Here is a 17,582-nt window from a genome sequence, read left to right on the forward strand (position 1 = left end):
TGCAGTCACCAAGCACTAGTGATAACCTGGAGGCAAAAAAATAAAAAGTCACCAAACTCAGCAATAAAAAACAAATAGCCCCATCCAAAAATGGGGAGAGGGTCTGAGCAGAATATTCACCAAGGAAGAGATTCAAAAGGCTAACAAACATATGAAAAAATGCTCCAAGTCACTGATTGATTGTCAGAGAAATGCAAATAAAGACAACAATGAGATACCACTTCACTCCTGTGAGAATGTCATATATCAGAAAAGGTAGCAGCAACAAATGCTGGAGAGGTTGTGGGGACAAAAGAACACTCCTGCACTGCTGGTAGCAATGTAAATTGGTCTAACATATTTGGAGAGCAGTCTGGAGAACCCTCACAAGCCTAGAAATGGACCTACCATATAACCCAGTAGTACCTCTCCTATGGATATATCCTAAAGACTCAATCACATCCAACTGAAAAAATTTTTGTTTAACAATGTTCCTAGTAACACAATTTGTTATAGTCAAAACCTAGAAGTAACCCAAGGGTCCAACAGCAGATGAGTGGCTGAGAAAGTTGTGATCTAAATACAAAATGGAATACTACTCAGCTATTAAAAATGGTGAATTCACCTTCTTCACCTCATCTTGAATGGAGCTTGAAGAAACTTTATAAAGTGAGATCAGCCAGAAAGAGAATGAAGAATATGGGATGATCTTACTCATAAACAAAAGTTGAAAAATAAGAACAGAAGGGAAAACACAAAGGAGAACTTGGACTGGAGTGGGTGTATTGCACCAAAGTAAAAGACTTTAGAATGGTGGATAGGGTTTGGGTCCTGGAACATGATGGCAGAGGAAGACCTAATGGTGGTTGAATGGAAATGTAGAAAACCAAGAAATGTTACACATGTTGAAGCTATTGTATCTTACTGTGGACGGTAAACCATTAAACCCCTAGTAAAGAAATTTTTAAAGAAAGAAAATTAAAAACAATGGATTTTGAAGGAAGGAATGATGTTAAGTGAGATAAGAGAAAAAGAAGGATAAATATGGGATGTCTCACTCATAGACAGAAGTTGAGAAATAAGAACAGAAAGGGAAAACAAAGTAAAACTTGGACTGGATTTGGTGTATTTGGTGGGTAGTAGGAAGGGCAGAGGGCTTCAAGGCCCTGGTGCACCATAATGGGAGAGGACCTAAGCTGTGATGAGAATGTTTTGCATAAAACTGAGAAATTTTACACATGTACCAACAACTGTATTTACTGTAAACCATTAATCCTCCTGATTAAAAAAAAAAGGATTACATTAAACTATAGTGTTTAGGTGGTGAATATTTTCTAATAAAACTGTGAAGAAACATAAGAAAATGATTACTTTAAAAATCTGTGGGAGTAGTTCCATTTAGAAGAATGAATTCAGATGCTATAGACTTGGTTCTGAGTTCCATTTCCTGGTCTGAATAGTTACAAATGTGTTTTGCTTCATAATACTAACTAAGCAATGTGTGTCTACATCTCATCTTGTAATAAAGTGCTTTTTAATGAGTAAAAACTGGAGAGTGAACATGTACCACAAATTGAAACAACATAAGTAGCTGTAAATGAAGCTTGATTTAGTAAATCTAAAGTTGTTGCCATGGGACTACTTTCATTAGCTCTTGACTCTGAATATAATCCTTGACTCATAATAGCAAAATGTCTGTGTCAAACCTACAGACCTCTCTCAGAATACACAAAACAATAGGGAAAAATCAATGTTATTAAAATGTACTTCTCAAAAGCATTTGCTACATGATGACATTCTAGCAGTGGATTTCATACTGATCATTATTTCAGGTCATGATGAGCATAGAGGATGATTCCAGACAATGATGGCAGCTGCAGTGTGACAGGAAAATATCTGTGATCTTAATGTATAACAAAAGGTCCTGTTAATACTTTTGTGGTTTGTTATCTACATTTATAAATAAGGCACATGTCAAATTTCTGGTACTTGAAAAAGAGACCTAGCTCATGGATTTCCTTACACACACTCCCAATTAAGAACCATGCTATAGATAGAGTGTTCACAGGGCCAGAAGGTGACACACCTGGTTAAGTATTCACATCACAGTGTGCAAGGACACAAGTTCTAGCCTCTAGTCCCCACCTGAAGGGGGAAAGCTTCACAAGTAGTGAAGCAGGGCTGCAAGTGTCTCTTTCTCTCTCTTTCTCTCCTCCCTTCTTAATTTCTGTCTCTAATAATAAATAAATCAAACTATTTTTTTAAAAAAGAGTGTTCACAGCAGCAGGATTGCTTGAGAAGAAACTAGTATAGACCACATGTATAATATTTTTAAAAAATATTTCATTTATTAATTTTTAATGTTTGAGAGATACTGAGAGAAAGAGGCAGAGAGACCAGAGTGCTTATCAGCTCTGGCTTATGGTCAGGTCAAGTATATTATGGCAAATTCCAACCACTGGGTTTTCAAAGAAAAACTATTTCCCAACTAACTTTCTTGTAATAATTAACTATTGCCATTTTAAACTCTTTCTGAGACTACAAGGAACCATTCCTATTCTCTGTAAAATCCACATTTCTCCTAGCCCTGAAACCCAAAAAGACAAAATACCTTGTGTGGAGTTTTACTCCTCTTATCCTATGGTTTTAGTCAGTGTTTCCTTTTTTTAAAAAAAATTTTTATTTATTCCTTTTTGTTGCCCTTATTGTGTTATTGTTGTAGTTATTATTGTTGTTATTGATGTCATTGTTGTTGGATAGGACAGAGAGAAATGGAGAGAGGAGGGGAAGACAGAGAGGGGGAGAGAAAGATAGACACCTGCAGACCTGCTTCACCACTTGTGAAGCGACTCCCCTGCAGGTGGGTAGCTGGGGGCTCGAACTGGGATCCTTATGCTGGTCCTTGCTTTGCACCATGTTTACTTAACCCGCTGTGCTACTGCCTGACTCCTTCAGTGTTTCCTTTGTATAAATAAAATAAAATAAAATAAAAAAGACAAACACCTTAGAGTAAATCTCAAAAAGTAGATGAAGGACCTTCACAGGGGAAACTGTAGAGCATTGTTAAAAGAACTAGAGAATGGCATACAGAAATGGAAGAATATTCCTTGCTCCTGGATTGGAAAAATTAACATTGTTAAAATGGCCACCCTTCCCAAAGCAATTTACAATTTTAATGCAATCCCTATCAAGATCCCAGTGACATTTTTCAAGAAAATTGAATAACTTGTCCAAAAACTTGTGTGGAACCACAAGTTGCCAGATGCCATACTCCCCAACTTTAGTTTATAGTACAAAGCAATAGTAATTAAAATAGCATGCTACTGGAATGGAAATAGACACTTGGATAATGGAATAGAATCAAGAGCCCAGAGATACACCCACACATACAGCCATCTAATATATGACTAAGGGGCCAAAATGATTCAAAGGAATAAAGAAGGTCTCTTCAACAAATGGTGCTAGGAAAATTGAACAGCCACATGGAGAAAAGTGAAACTAGACCACCAACTAACAGCATATACCAAAATCAAATCAGAAAGGATTGAATACCTGGATATTAAACCTGAAACTCTAAAATATGTTGGTAAAAGAAAAATGTCAATAAAACTTTGCAAGATCATCATATCACATCAAAAATGTATTTGGAGACTCAACCCCATGGGCATGGGAAGTGTAAACAAAAAACAAAATACATGAAACTAAAAAGCTTCTACACATCAAATGCAAACAAAGCAAAGATAGCCAGGCAATCCAGTAAATGGGAGAAGATATTTACACATCACACATCTGGCATACATATGAAATAAAATGGTCCCCAATTGCACAATAGTCAGACAGGTATATCTGCTGTTCCTGCATTTCAGCAAACCTAGGAGACTAGAAACATAACCAATCAGGTTAAATCATTTCATTTGAGAATGTAGCCAATCAAATTGTATGTATTATTTTGTATTCACTTGCATCTTGGCAGTCCGGATTGGGTGTGGAATGTACCCAATCCACCTCATCCTTTCTCTTATATGTACCTTGATGATTCACAATGTAACCAATCCATTCACACATTACTTCTGAACACACCTGATTAGTAACCAATCAAATGTACCACTTGTAACCAATCAAATGTACCACTTTGTAACCAGTCAGTGCATGCTGCCCAGGCTTGAAGGGTATATAAGTGGTTTTCCAAATCAGGCAGTTGGTTCCAAGTCAGGCAGATGGTCTATTGTGGCAGGATTCTGCTAGATTCCACCAGACTCACCCTGGAGCTGTAACACTCTCAGAGCTGTTCTCAGGATATTTCTGTAACATGTAAAAAATTGGCACAGTTCTACAAAAGAAAATATTAATCCAGTAAAAATGTGGGCAGTAGCACAGAGGGTTAAGTGCACGTAGCGCAAAGCGCCAGGACCGGCTTAAGGATCCTGGTTAAAGGCTCCAGCTCCCCACCTGTACAGGAGTCGCTTCACAGGCTATGAAGTAGGTCTTCAGGTGTCTATCTCTCCCCCCCATCTTCCCCTCTTCTCTTCACTTCTCTCTGTTCTATCCAACAATGACAACATCAACAACAACAATAACTACAACAATAAAACAACAAGGGCAACAAAAGGGAATGAATAAATATTTTTTAATGTGGGCCAAAGAACTAAATACACAGTTTTCTAGAGAAGAGATACATGTAACCCACAAACACTTTACTTACTACTAGAGAAATTCATATTAAAACTACACTGAGATTCCATCTCATTTGTGAGGATGGCCTACATCAACAAAACAGGAAATGACAGATGTTGGAGCAATTGTGGAGAAAAAGAGACTCTGCTATATTGCTGGTGGAAATGCAAACTGGTGCAGACGCTTTGGAAGACTATATGGAGAATCCTTAAACAAATAAAAATGAAATTACCTCATGATCCATCAATCCCTCTCTTAGACATTTATCCAGTGGACACTCAAACATTAATTCAAAGAAGCACATCCACTTTATGTTCATAGTTGCATTGTTCACAATAGCCAAAGAGTGGAAGCAACCTAAATGCCCATCAACAGATGACTGACTGGCTAAAGAAGTTATGGCATGTATATTCCATGGAATACTATACTGCAATAAAAGAGATGATATTCTATCCCCACACCTATGGACATCTATCTAATCTTTGATAAGGGGGCCCAAAGGATTAAATGGAAGAAGGAGGCTCTCTTCAATAAATGTTGCTGGGAAAACTGGGTTTTAATAATATTTATTCATTCCCTTTTGTTGCCCTTGTTGTTTTATTGTTGTAGTTATTGTTGTTGTTGATGTTGTCATTGTTGGATAGAACAGAGAGAAGTGAAGAGAAGAGGGGAAGATGGGGGGGAGAGATAGACACCTGAAGACCTACTTCATAGCCTGTGAAGCGACTCCTGTACAGGTGGGGAGCCGGGGCCTTTAACCAGGATCCTTAAGCCGGTCCTGGCGCTTTGCGCTACGTGCACTTAACCCTATGGACATCTATCTAATCTTTGATAAGGGGGCCCAAAGGATTAAATGGAAGAAGGAGGCTCTCTTCAATAAATGTTGCTGGGAAAACTGGGTTGTAACTTGCAGAAGAACGAAATTGAACCACTTTATCTCACCAGAAACAAAAATCACTCCAAATAGATCAAAGAACTGGATGTCAGACCAGAAACAATCAAATACTTAGAGGAAAACATTGGTAAAACAGTCCCACCTACACCTCAAGGACATCTTTGATGAATCAATCCCAATTGCAAGGAAGACTAAAGCAGAAACAAACCAATGGGACTACATCAAATTGAAAAGCTTCTGCACATCCAAAGAAACTATTAAACAAACAAAGAGACCCTCACAGAATGGGAGAAGATCTTCAGATGCCATACATCAGACAAGAAACTAATCACCAAAATATATAAAGAGCTCAGCAAACTTAGCACCAAAAAAGCAAATGGCCCCATCCAAAAATGGGCAGAGGATATGAACAAAACTTTCACCTCTGAAGAGATCCAAAAGGCTAACAAACATATGAAAAACTTCTCTAAGTCACTGATTGTGAGAGAAATGCAAATTAAGACAACACTAAGATACCACCTAACTCCTGTAAGAATGGCATACATCAAAAGGACAGCAGCAACAAATGCTGGAGAGGTTGTGGGGACAGAGGAACCCTTTTACATTGCTGGTGGGAATGTAAATTGGTACAGCCTCTCTGGAGAGCAGTCTGGAAAACTCTCAGAAGGCTAGACATGGACCTTCCATATGATCCAGTAATTCCTCTCCTGGGGTTATACCCCAAGGACTCCATAACACCCAACCAAAAAGAGGTGTGTACTCCTATGTTCATAGCAGCACAATTCATAATAGCTAAAACCTGGAAGCAACCCAGAGTTACTGAGATTCTGAAAATCTTGAACTCTTGTGTGTGTGTATATGTATATATGACTAAAGTGGTTTTCAAAGAAATTATTTTTTTCAATTCCCACCTGAATTTCTCTAATGCACTGAATTTGAAAATAAGCTTTTTTCCTCCTGTGTCTTATGCCTTTTCTTCATGTAAATGAAACATTTCATGTTTGTTTGTTTTAAAAACTAGAACTGTGGAAGAAATAAATATTACTCTGGAATATGTGACACTGAAGATTGAACTCTGGACCTTATGCTTCAGAGTCTAATGTTTTATCTACTGTGTTACCTTCTGCAACCTTAGTCAGAATGCCAAGGAGAAAAAAGATGCTAATTAAAACAAACAAATTAGAACTGTTATGGTCTGACTGGGTTATTTTGTTTCTGGCCTTGAATTTTCTGATCTGATACAAGGTGTCTAATTATTTTATTTCATCACTACTCAAATGCCCTCAGCAAAGATGAGTGGAAGCTGGAGCAGAGTAATCTATTCAGAGATAAGCTAGAAAAAGGCATGCATTTTCCCCCTTTATAAAGTGTATGAGTTTTTATCTACGTTTGTTGTTAAAGTTTGGGGCTCCAGCAGGCCAGGCTAGCTTCACAGCGGTAGACAGAGATAGAGACTCGGGGACACACGGCTGGGCCGAGAAGCTGCAGTTTAATCTTTATTCACGAGTGGGCAAATCACCACACCATGTGCTTCCCCATCATTCTCCTTCAGCGGCTGCTGCTGGAACCATGTATGTCTGTAGGGGTTCTTTGGGCCAGGGACAAGCGGCCCACAAAACTAGCAGGGTTAAACCACAATCTTCCAGAGGTGGGGGGAAGGGGACCAAACCAATATGAAACATACCAACATATGTTAAGAGAAAAAGGAATGTTGTGACTGCAGAGCTCATGGGTGAAGAATTATAGGACTTGTTGCTGCATCTGGTTTAGCACAGATCTCCATGATAAATGCTACATCCATCACCCAGGAGTTTAGACAGTGACCACTATGTTCAAGTCCCAGTGCCAAAACATAAGGGAGAGAGAGCCCCATAAGTGGGTGGAACAATGTTGTAGTCATGCCCCCCTTTTCTTTGTGTCTTCTCTCATATGGTAATATGTAGGTCCTTATGCATGATAAAAATGTATATTCTGGGAGTCCAGTGGTAACGCAGTGGGTTAAGTGCACATGGTGCACAAGTAAGGATCATGGTTCCAGCCCTCAACTCCAGGGGAAGGTTGCCTCACAAGCAGTGAAGCAAGTCTGCAGGTGTCTATCTTTCTCTCCACCTCTGTCTTCCCCTTCTGTCTCCATTTTTCTCATCCTAACAATGATGACATCAATAACAACAATAATAGCTACAACAACAATTTTAAAAAACAAGGGCAACAAAACGGAAAATAAATAAATAAATATAAAAAAATTTTAAGTGTACATTCTACCAGGTGATCTCATGTTCCAGAATTCATTTTCCAATGGAAGTTTGGTTTATTTTTATTTTTTTTTTTACTTGTACAAGACAAATCATGAAAAGTGTTGACGATATTTGGGCCAGAAATCTAATTCCACTTAATACTAACTGGAATCAAGATGGTCCCTTTCCTTCTCTTCCTAAAAATATTACCTACATTCTTTATAATAGGATTTGATGGAGTAAATAAGGTAATACTCACTTTGATCATAAAAATAGAAAGATTATTGTCGGACTAGTTTCGTGGGTGGAGACAGATGACCAAAGACTCATGGCTGGGCTGTACGCAGTATCTCTTTATTCATGCAGGATGCAGCACAATCTATGCCTAGCTAAGCTAAACTAAAACGAAAACTAACAATGCTGTCCTTATATATACTTTCCAAGTAGGGTGTGAACAGGATGTGACGTAGAGAGGGTGGAGAGAAAAGTGACTGGTGAAAATTGGTGTGTGACAGGAGAGGGGGCAGAGCAAAAACACATCATGAACCAGTGGGGATTAAACCAATGCCCTGCAGTGGTTATGTAAATAGAATACAGCGGTTATGTAAATAGAATACAGTGTTAAGCAGGGGTATTAAACCAATGAAACAGAAGGGGTTTTTAGAAGCAGAATTAGAAGCATACCAACAGATTATATTCCCAAAGGCAGAACTAAATGCATATATATATTTATGTGTATACAAACCTACCATATCCACTTTCCCAAGTACTTTTTTTTTTCTCTTAGAAAGGCATAGAAAGTATTGATGTTCTGCTTTACTGAAAAAGAAATAGTAACCCAAATAACCACATGACTGTCTGGGATTTGACATGTAAATGACAGATCTGGGTTGGAACATAGTCATCCTGACCCCTGGTTCAACATTCTTCCCTCTGTACTATATGCAAAATGAAATGCAAGTGTAACAATTCTTTTACCAACTTCATCTAAGAGACAAGGCAACCCATAGCACAATCATAAAAAGCCCCATGGATAATGCCCATATAAACCACAGTCCAGGAACAGATCCAGACACCCACTGCTGGCCCAGGGTTTCTCCAAATCTTCATCCCACAAAAGGATTCCATGAAACACAATCATATCTAATTCTTGAGAAAGTAAAACTAAAGTTTTTTTTTCATCTGAAAGTTTGTTCTTTTCCTCTGACCAAGATGAAGCTGTTTTTAGTTTTTGTACAAAACCAACATGGCTGTGCAATAAGTGCAAATTCAGCATTGATTAATTTGTTAGTCAGTGGTGTTAAGACTACTAACTAGCCTCCCTACTCTAAGAAGGCATACTTGATGTCAAAAATCACCTCTGCAATCATCTGCCAGGAATACATATATATATTCTTAAAAGCAGTGAAACCCATCAAAGCACAAGAGAAAAACCCCTTTCTTTAGATGATCAAAACTCATATAGATGGAAAAAAAACTATAAAATGTCACCATCACACATGACATGAACATCTGCAGCTCTAGAGTCAGAGGAGACACTGGGCACAAGAAAAAAAAATCTTCTTTTGTAATCATAGATCTAGACCATAGCTCTGCTAGGAATGGTACAAATGTCCTGAATGAAATTCCCACAATGATCTTGTGAGGGTATATTATTTCAGCTTTTTACAGATAGGAAATTAAAAGTTCTGTGAATAAAGTAGAAATGAACTTGAAATTACAATTTACTGATCTAGTAGACCTAGTGATGAGTTGGGCAGCATACAGGTTGACAAAAAGGAGTTATGGAAATCTGTATACATCTAAAGAATTTTGCAAGGGGGCAGGCAGTGAAATACCTGGTTGAGTGCAAATGTTACAGTGTGCAAGGACTCTGGTTGAAGCCCTCAGTCCCCTAGGGGAAAGCTTTGCAAATGGTGAATCAGTGCTGCAGGTGTCTCTCTGCCTCTCTCCCTCTCTAACACCCCCTTCCCTCAAAGTTTATGGCTATTTCTATTCAATAAATAAATAAATATAATAAAAAATTTTAAAAATAAAAAATTTTACAGACCAAAGGGATCAAGAACAAGGAAGGTGTACTGGGCATTTGCTGATAGGCTAAATCAGAGTTACTTTCAGATAGTTACTGACAAATAAAAGTGTTGGAGACAGGTTAGGCATTGTGCTAAAAGAGCAAGCACCTAGTGACTAACCTGGCCATGCTTTTCTTGGTGCATCAACTAAAGAAATCTTGGTTGGATGATGTGTGGCTTAGTATGAACAACAACTCCATCTTCTGTCTAATCTGGCTACTTTCACTGAACAATGATTAACTTTTTTTCCCCACATCAGCAGGCATGGGCAGGCATGAATGTGACCTCAGGATGATAACCTAATGACTGGAATATACACACTTTCACATTAGAACCCCCAGTGCTAAATTAACCTTTCAGCATAGTCTTGAATCTGAAAAAAAAAAAAAAAAAGTTCTGTTCAATCAGTAAGACCAAAGAGGCATTTATTAGTCATGGAATTTAGAGAGAGTACCTCCCACATCCCAAGCCACATGCCATGGAGAATTTAAAATAGCATCAGGGAATTCTTCATTAAATTGCTCAGAGATGCTCTGTGGAAAGGGCAAAGTAGGAAAAAGACCTAAGCAACACCTCTTGTCCTCTTTGCTGTGCAAAGAAAAACAAGTGTGGGTTCATCCTGTTAGCTCTCTGTTCCTATGCAGTTGATGGAATTTAGCAATTATGCCACAAAACTGAAAAAGACAAGCCCAAGTCCAATATTGAATGATGTACGGGTGGGAGGAAGAGAAGTTAAAAATAACAGCTACAAAAACAGTCAGCAGGTTAAAACAGATAAATATACCCAAGTCTATGAAGATGGAGCATTTGAAGCACTTGGCTTTCAGGGCTGTATAAGAGAACTTTCTGTAATGATGGAGAGTTGCCATGTTGATGCTGTCCAGTACAATAACTATCCACTCTATGCAGCTACTGAGCACTTGATCAGTGCAATTGAGAACACTTATTTTAAACATCATTTCATTCGACACTTGAAAATTTAAAGAGCTACACTAAAAGTGATTGGTAGCTTGGCTTCGTATGTTAACTCTTTTTCAATCACCAGGTTCCAGATGCTAGCATGTTGCCAGCCAGACTTCCCTGGACAGACCACAAATATGTCCTGGAGCTCAGCTTTCCCAGAGCCTTTCCCCACTAGGGAAAGAGAGACAGGCTGGGAGTATGGATCAGCCTGTCATGTCAATGCCCATGTTCAGCTGGGAAGCAATTACAGAAGCCAGACCTCCTGCCTTTTGCATCCTATACTCCCAGAGGGTTAAAGAATAGGAAAGCTATCAGGGGAGGGGATGGGATACGGAGTTCTGGTGGTATGAACTGTGTGGAGTTGTACCTCTCTTATCCTATGGTTTAGTCAATGTTTCCTTTTTATAAATAAAAAAGTGATTAGTAGCTACTGATCTAGACAGCACAAGAACTGAAAACTCTCCTCCAGTAAAGTGAAAGCAAACAGATTAACTAATTATGTAGCAGCTAAGAAAAATCTGACTTGGTAACACTGAGGCATTAACAAGTCTTGAGAAGATGCTTTGGCAAGTTACATATGCCTTGAAGATAAGCGTGGATGCTGAAATTAGAAATAATAAAATGCACCCAAGTAAGAAAAGAGAAAAAGGAAGTCAGGCCTAGCTGGACATTACAGAAAACAAGACCCCAAATCTCATTTCCTAGGTTCCTCTTGTTTCAAACTGAGGAGGCCTATTCCCATGTACTCATTCTTTACCTTGTCAAATTGGCCAATCAGAAGGTGAACTAAACCTACACTTCACCTCTGGATTTTGAGTTCAAGTGGTTCCCTATTTTTCTTCACTACTTTGGAAGAAAATTAGGGAAGACAATTTTTCATTAGTGATTTAATAATGATCAACAAGATTGTGGGATAAGAGGGGTATAATTCTTGGGTTCAGGTGGTAGGGCAGCGGATTAAGGGCATGTGGCACAAAGAGCAAGGACCGGCATCAGGATCCCGGTTTGAGCTCCTGACTCCCCACCTGCAGGTGAGTCGCTTCACAGGAGGTGAAGGGTTGGGTAATTGTGCAGATGTGGTAGAACATTGGCAGGACACACAAAACATTATATTTCCATGCAAGTTTTATTTACAGATATCCACCATGTTGCCCCCTCAAGGTATCGCCCATTCCTGTGAGAGCTGAAACCCTAGCAACAATTGCTACAGAAACTTTCTACCTTCCCAGAGTCCCTTGTTTTCTCCACCCCCTTTGCTAGCCAATCCCATCCTGACTTGCCATTTCTGGAATTTCTCCCATAAAAGCCCTCCTGCTTCAGCCTTTCTCTCTCTTGTTTTTTTCCTCTCTATGGCGACCCAGAGAAGGGCTGTTAGGCATAGTGGGAGGCAGCCATTTTGCTAGCTCCACGTGGCCTAAAGCACCCTGCTCTTGCCCATTTCTGGGGTGCCCACATGAATAAATATTTGTGTTCCCCCTCCACTCCGGTCTCGTCTCTCTCCCCTGAGATGCAACCCAACAGTGAAGCATGTCTGCAGGTGTCTATCTTTCTCTCCCCCTCTCTGTCTTCCCCTCCTCTCTCGATTCTCTCTGTCCTATCCAACAACAAATGACATAAACAACAACAATAGTAACCACAACAAGGCTACAACAACAAGGGCAACAAAAGGGAAAAAAATGGCCTCCAGGAGCAGTGGATTCATGGTGCAGGAACTGATCCCTGGCAATAGCCCTGGAGGCAAAATTTAAAAAGACGGCTACAATTCTATACAGTACCTACAGAGTTCCATATCCCATCCCCTCTATTGGAAGGGTCCCTATTCTTTACCCCATTGGGAATATGGACCAAGGATCTCTATGGGGTGCAGAAGATAGGAGGCCTAACTTCTGTAATTACTTCTCTGCTGGGCATAGGCATTCACAGAAGAAAGACAACTTAAATACTTAATCAAAAAGATGACTTAGAAAATACAGGGAATTTCTAATTGCACCAAGACACCCAGAGAACCAAGTCTGCCCTGTCTGACCTCTATTGCCCTATGATGTTCAGAAATACTGAGAGAAAGGGCTCAGCAAGGAAAGTCTAGGGGAGGTCACTTCTCCTGGTGGGCATTTCTGGCTCTCTGAAGAAAAAACAGGAGGCAAATTTACTAGTTAGTCAGATCTAGAATATCTAACAGTGATTCCCATACGGATTTTAATCCTTTCCTTAGCCCTCCCAGAGGATATATTTCAAAGTCTGGGAATACTTTTGGATTTAAAATTGTAGAAGGGGTTTGGTGCTTTTGATTTTCAGTAGGGAGAGGGTAGAGGGTAGGAGTACTGCTAAATATCCTATAATGTGCAGGGCAATCCACTTCAAAGAATGGGCCAGCCCCAATAGCAATAGTGTCCAGGTTGAGAACTGTCGGGCTAGTGATGCAAGAGAGAAATCACCCAGGATCCGAGCTCATGGAATCAAGGCCATTCAAATCTTTATTCATCCAAACGCCCCAGAGTCAGGTGGTAGCACACTGGGTTAAGCCACATGGTGAAAAATGCAAGGGCCATATGGTGCAAAATGCAAGGTCTGGTGTCAGCCTCCTGGTCCACCCATGCAAGCACTTAGAGGCCGGAAAATGGAAGACCCTAGTCAGAAATGGAAGTAGCTTGACAATACCATACATGGTTAGGAAAGGGGCAGAGAAAGGTAAAGAAGGCTAGGAAAGGTAGGGACTTCCTTAGCAACTGTTGCTAGGGGTTTAACTGGTAGGATTAATAATACCCTGCAGGGAAATAGGGAGGAGACTTTAAGTCATTTGTTAGACAAAGCAGAGCATTGATATATAGATAATAAAAGAGCGGGCCATTGTATCAAGTAATGCAGGGTGAAGCAGGGGAGCTGGCTTAATGTTTTAAGGAGTGCCGAGCCTCTGGAGGCAGTAAAATTCAGGGTTTCTGGAAACAGGGAGTGGCTGATAGGGAAGCGAAAACTGGGACCTGTATTTTCTCCCCAGCCCTACCTTAACAAGAGGGGCTCTGACAGGGAGATTCATTTCCTCAGTTCCCCATTTTTCAGTGGGAAAAGCCTCACCATGCTCAACCTGGTTCTCACAGTATTCCCAGCAGAGGACCCTTCTTGATTCAGAGCTCCACAGGTGTATCAAATTTAAATTCCTGGTATGTGGAATTCAGCAAGAATTCTTCCTCTGGAGGCTGGATGGTGGTGTACTGGGTAAAGCACACAGAGTACTATGCACAAGAATCCAGGTTCAATCACCCACTCCCCACCTGCATCAGGAACCTTTCACAAGTGGTCAAACAGCTGGCAGGTATCTATCTATCTATCTCCCCCATTCCCTCTCAATTTATCTCTGTACTATTGAATAAAGTGAAGGGGAGAGGCAAGAAAAAAAATGGCCACCAGGAGCAGTGGATTCATATTACCAGAATGAGTGCCAGTGAAAAGCCTGGAGGCTGCATTATAAAAATAGCTCAAAGACAATGAGAGGAGCAGAGCAGAGCTCTGGAAGAGTTAGATAAAGTAAGAAGGATGTGTTTAGATAATGGTTTATTTCCAATGAGCTGCTTCTTTACCCCAAACTGGAATGAAGGAAAGATACTACCATTTTACTACCATTTTACAATCTTACACAATCTTACACAATTTCATGGCTGCCACTAGAAGAGAAAGATGATGACATACTCTATAGAATTTTCTAAGTTTAATAGAAGAGGTGAGACAACACAAAGCACCTGCACCAAATAAAGGCCATAACCATCAGAATAAAAAGTGGTACAAAGTTGAGGTCATTCCTTTATGATACTATCCATGTCCTCAAGGAAACAAAAGCTGAAGAAACAAACTGATGATCAAGTGAGTAGGTGGAGTGATAGATAATTAGCAACAATAAGAATTGTTACATGGCTATCCTAGACCAACTGAGAACAAATAGGGGGATATGGAGAAGTAGATGAGTATCCGTGAAGACCAGCTGCCACCTAGATGAATGTCATTACAACAAACCAGAGTTACTGATATAGATATAGATCAAGGATACAGTATAAACACTAAAAAACAAATAAGTAAATAAACTATTGATACACACAATAATATAGATAAATTTAGAGAAAATGATGCTTTGTAGTATAAACTGAAGTTAAGGAGCATGATACCTCCATGTTTTTCCTTTTTTCTCAGAAGTGCTTTGGAAATTCATGGCCTTTTTTGGTTCCATATAAATTTTTGGACAAGTTGTTCAATTTGCTTAAAAATTCCATTGGTATTTTGATAGAGACTACATTAAAATTATAGATTGCTTTTGGTAGAATGGCCATTTTAATAATGTTTATTCTAGGGGACGGGTGGTGGTGCACCTGCTTGAGTGCACATGTTACAATGCACAAGGACTGGGGCTCAAGTCCCTCGTCCCCACCTGCAAATGGAAAGCTGTGTGAGTGGTGAAGCAGGGCTACAGGTGAGTCTCTCTGTCTCTCTCCCTCTCTATCACCTCCTTCCCTCTTATTTTCTATCCAATAAATAAATAAAGATAATTTTTAAAATAATATTTATTCTTAAAATCCAGGAACAAGGAATGTTCTTCCACTTCTGTGTATCCTTCTCTATTTCTTTTACCAACATCCTATAGTTTTCATTGTAAAGGTCCTTCACTTCCTTCATGATATTCACTCCAAGGTATTTTATCTTTTTGGCTCAATAGTAAGTGGGATTGAGTCTTTTATTTCCCTTTCCTCTGATTTCTTGTTTGTAAACATAAATGCCACAGATTCATGTGTACTGATTTTGCATCCTGCTCCTCTACTGAATTTATTAATTGTTTCCAGTAGTATTTTGGTGGAGTCTTTGGGCTTCTCTAGGTATAATAACATGTCATAATAGTGATTTCTTCTCTTCCAATCTGTATACCTTTAATATTTCTTTCTTGTCTGATTTTTGTGGTGAGGACCACATGGACTATGTTGAATAACAGTAGATAGTGAACATCTTCATCTGGTTTCTGATTTTAGGGGGAGATCTTTAGGCCTTTCCCCAGTCAGAATGATGTTACCTGTGGGTTTGCCATAAATGGTCTTTATGTTGAGGAACGTTCCAGTTTGGGGGGAGATGTCTTTATCATAAATGGGTGCTGGATCTTGTCAAATGCCTTTTTGGCATCAACTGATATAACCATGTGGGCCACCCAGCCCCTTGTTCCTGACTTTTTATTTTGGCTTTCTCTCTCTTTTTATTGTGAGTGGTTTATCTATTTAATTTTTCCTTTCAAATAACCAGCTTTATTAGTTGATTTCAAAGCTTCATTCATTCATTTCAAAAGCTTCATTAATTCAAAGTTTCATTAGTTCATTTAAAATAACCAGTTTTATTAATCTTTTGGACTGTCTTTCCAGATTCTATTTCACTAATTCTGCTTTGATTTTGACAATTTTACTTTTGGGTCTCTTTGTTGTTCTTTTTCTATTTGGCTTAGTTATGATGTAGATAGTTTATTTGAAATCTGTTTTGTTTTTTTTAATATAGGCCTGTATTGCTACAAATTTCTCTCTTAGGACAGTTTTTGATGTATCCCACAGGGTCTGGTCTCTACATTTTCATTGTTCTAGAATTAATTTTCAATTTCTCTTTTGATTTCTTCAGTGATCCAGATATTATTCAGAAGTGTATTATACAGTCTCCATAGTTTGGTTGTAATTTTTGTTTCTTCTTGTGTTTGATTTCTAACCTCACAGCCTCATGATCAGAAAAGATACTTTATATGATTTCAATATTTGCATCCTTGTTAAGGCTGTCTTTGTGTTCCAAAATATGGTCAATCCTTAAGAATTTTCCATGTACACTTGAAAAGAGTGTATATTTTCTTGGAGGGGGGACTAAAGGTTCTGAATCTATCTGTTGAACTCACTTCATGTATGACTTCATTTAAGGCTTTATTTTCTTGTTGATTTTTTTTTTTTTTGTCCTGATGATCTGTTGTTTTCGATGGGTTATGTTGTTTTTGCTGGGCTGGTTTCACGGGAGGGTAACAGACGACCAGGGACTCATCATGGTTGAGCTGTAGGCAGTATCTCTTTATTCATGCAGGACGCAGCCGAGCTAAGCTAAACTCTAGGTACCCTAAAACTCACAATGCTGTCTTTATATATACTTGCCAAGTAGGGTGGAAACAGGATGTGACATAGAGAGGGTGGAGAGAAAAGTGACTGGTGAAAATCAGAGTGTGACAAGGAGGGGGCAGAGCAGGCGAGAATCCTATCACTGAACCACCAATGCCCTGGAGCGAGGGCGGTGCTTGTTAACAGCGATTATGTAAATAGAATGCAGTGGTTATGTAAATAGAATAGTGTTAAGCAGGGGGGATTTAAACCAAATGAAACAGAAGGGGTCTCATGCATACCAACAATGATCTATCTCTTGCTGTGAGTGGTATGCTGAGGTCTCCAACTAATACTGTTCTACTGTCAATGTCTCCCTTAGGTCATTAAGTACCTTTTTACATATTTGGGTGCACACATTTTGGGAGCATAAATATTGAGGATGGTTATGTCTTCCTGTTGGACTGATACCCTGACTAATATGTAGTGTCCATGTCTATCATTTTCACCTTCTTTGTCTGAAAGTCTAATTTGTCTGAGATTAGAATAGCTGTTTCTGTCCTTTTGTTCACATTATTGATTTGTAATACCTAGTTCCAATCTGTCACCTGGGGCTTCTATTTCTTTCTTTTTGATGTATGTCTCCAGGTGACACAGACTAAATGGATCTTGCTTT

The sequence above is a fragment of the Erinaceus europaeus genome, chromosome 1, assembly GCF_950295315.1.
Source record: "Erinaceus europaeus chromosome 1, mEriEur2.1, whole genome shotgun sequence".
Lineage (NCBI taxonomy): Eukaryota > Metazoa > Chordata > Mammalia > Eulipotyphla > Erinaceidae > Erinaceus > Erinaceus europaeus.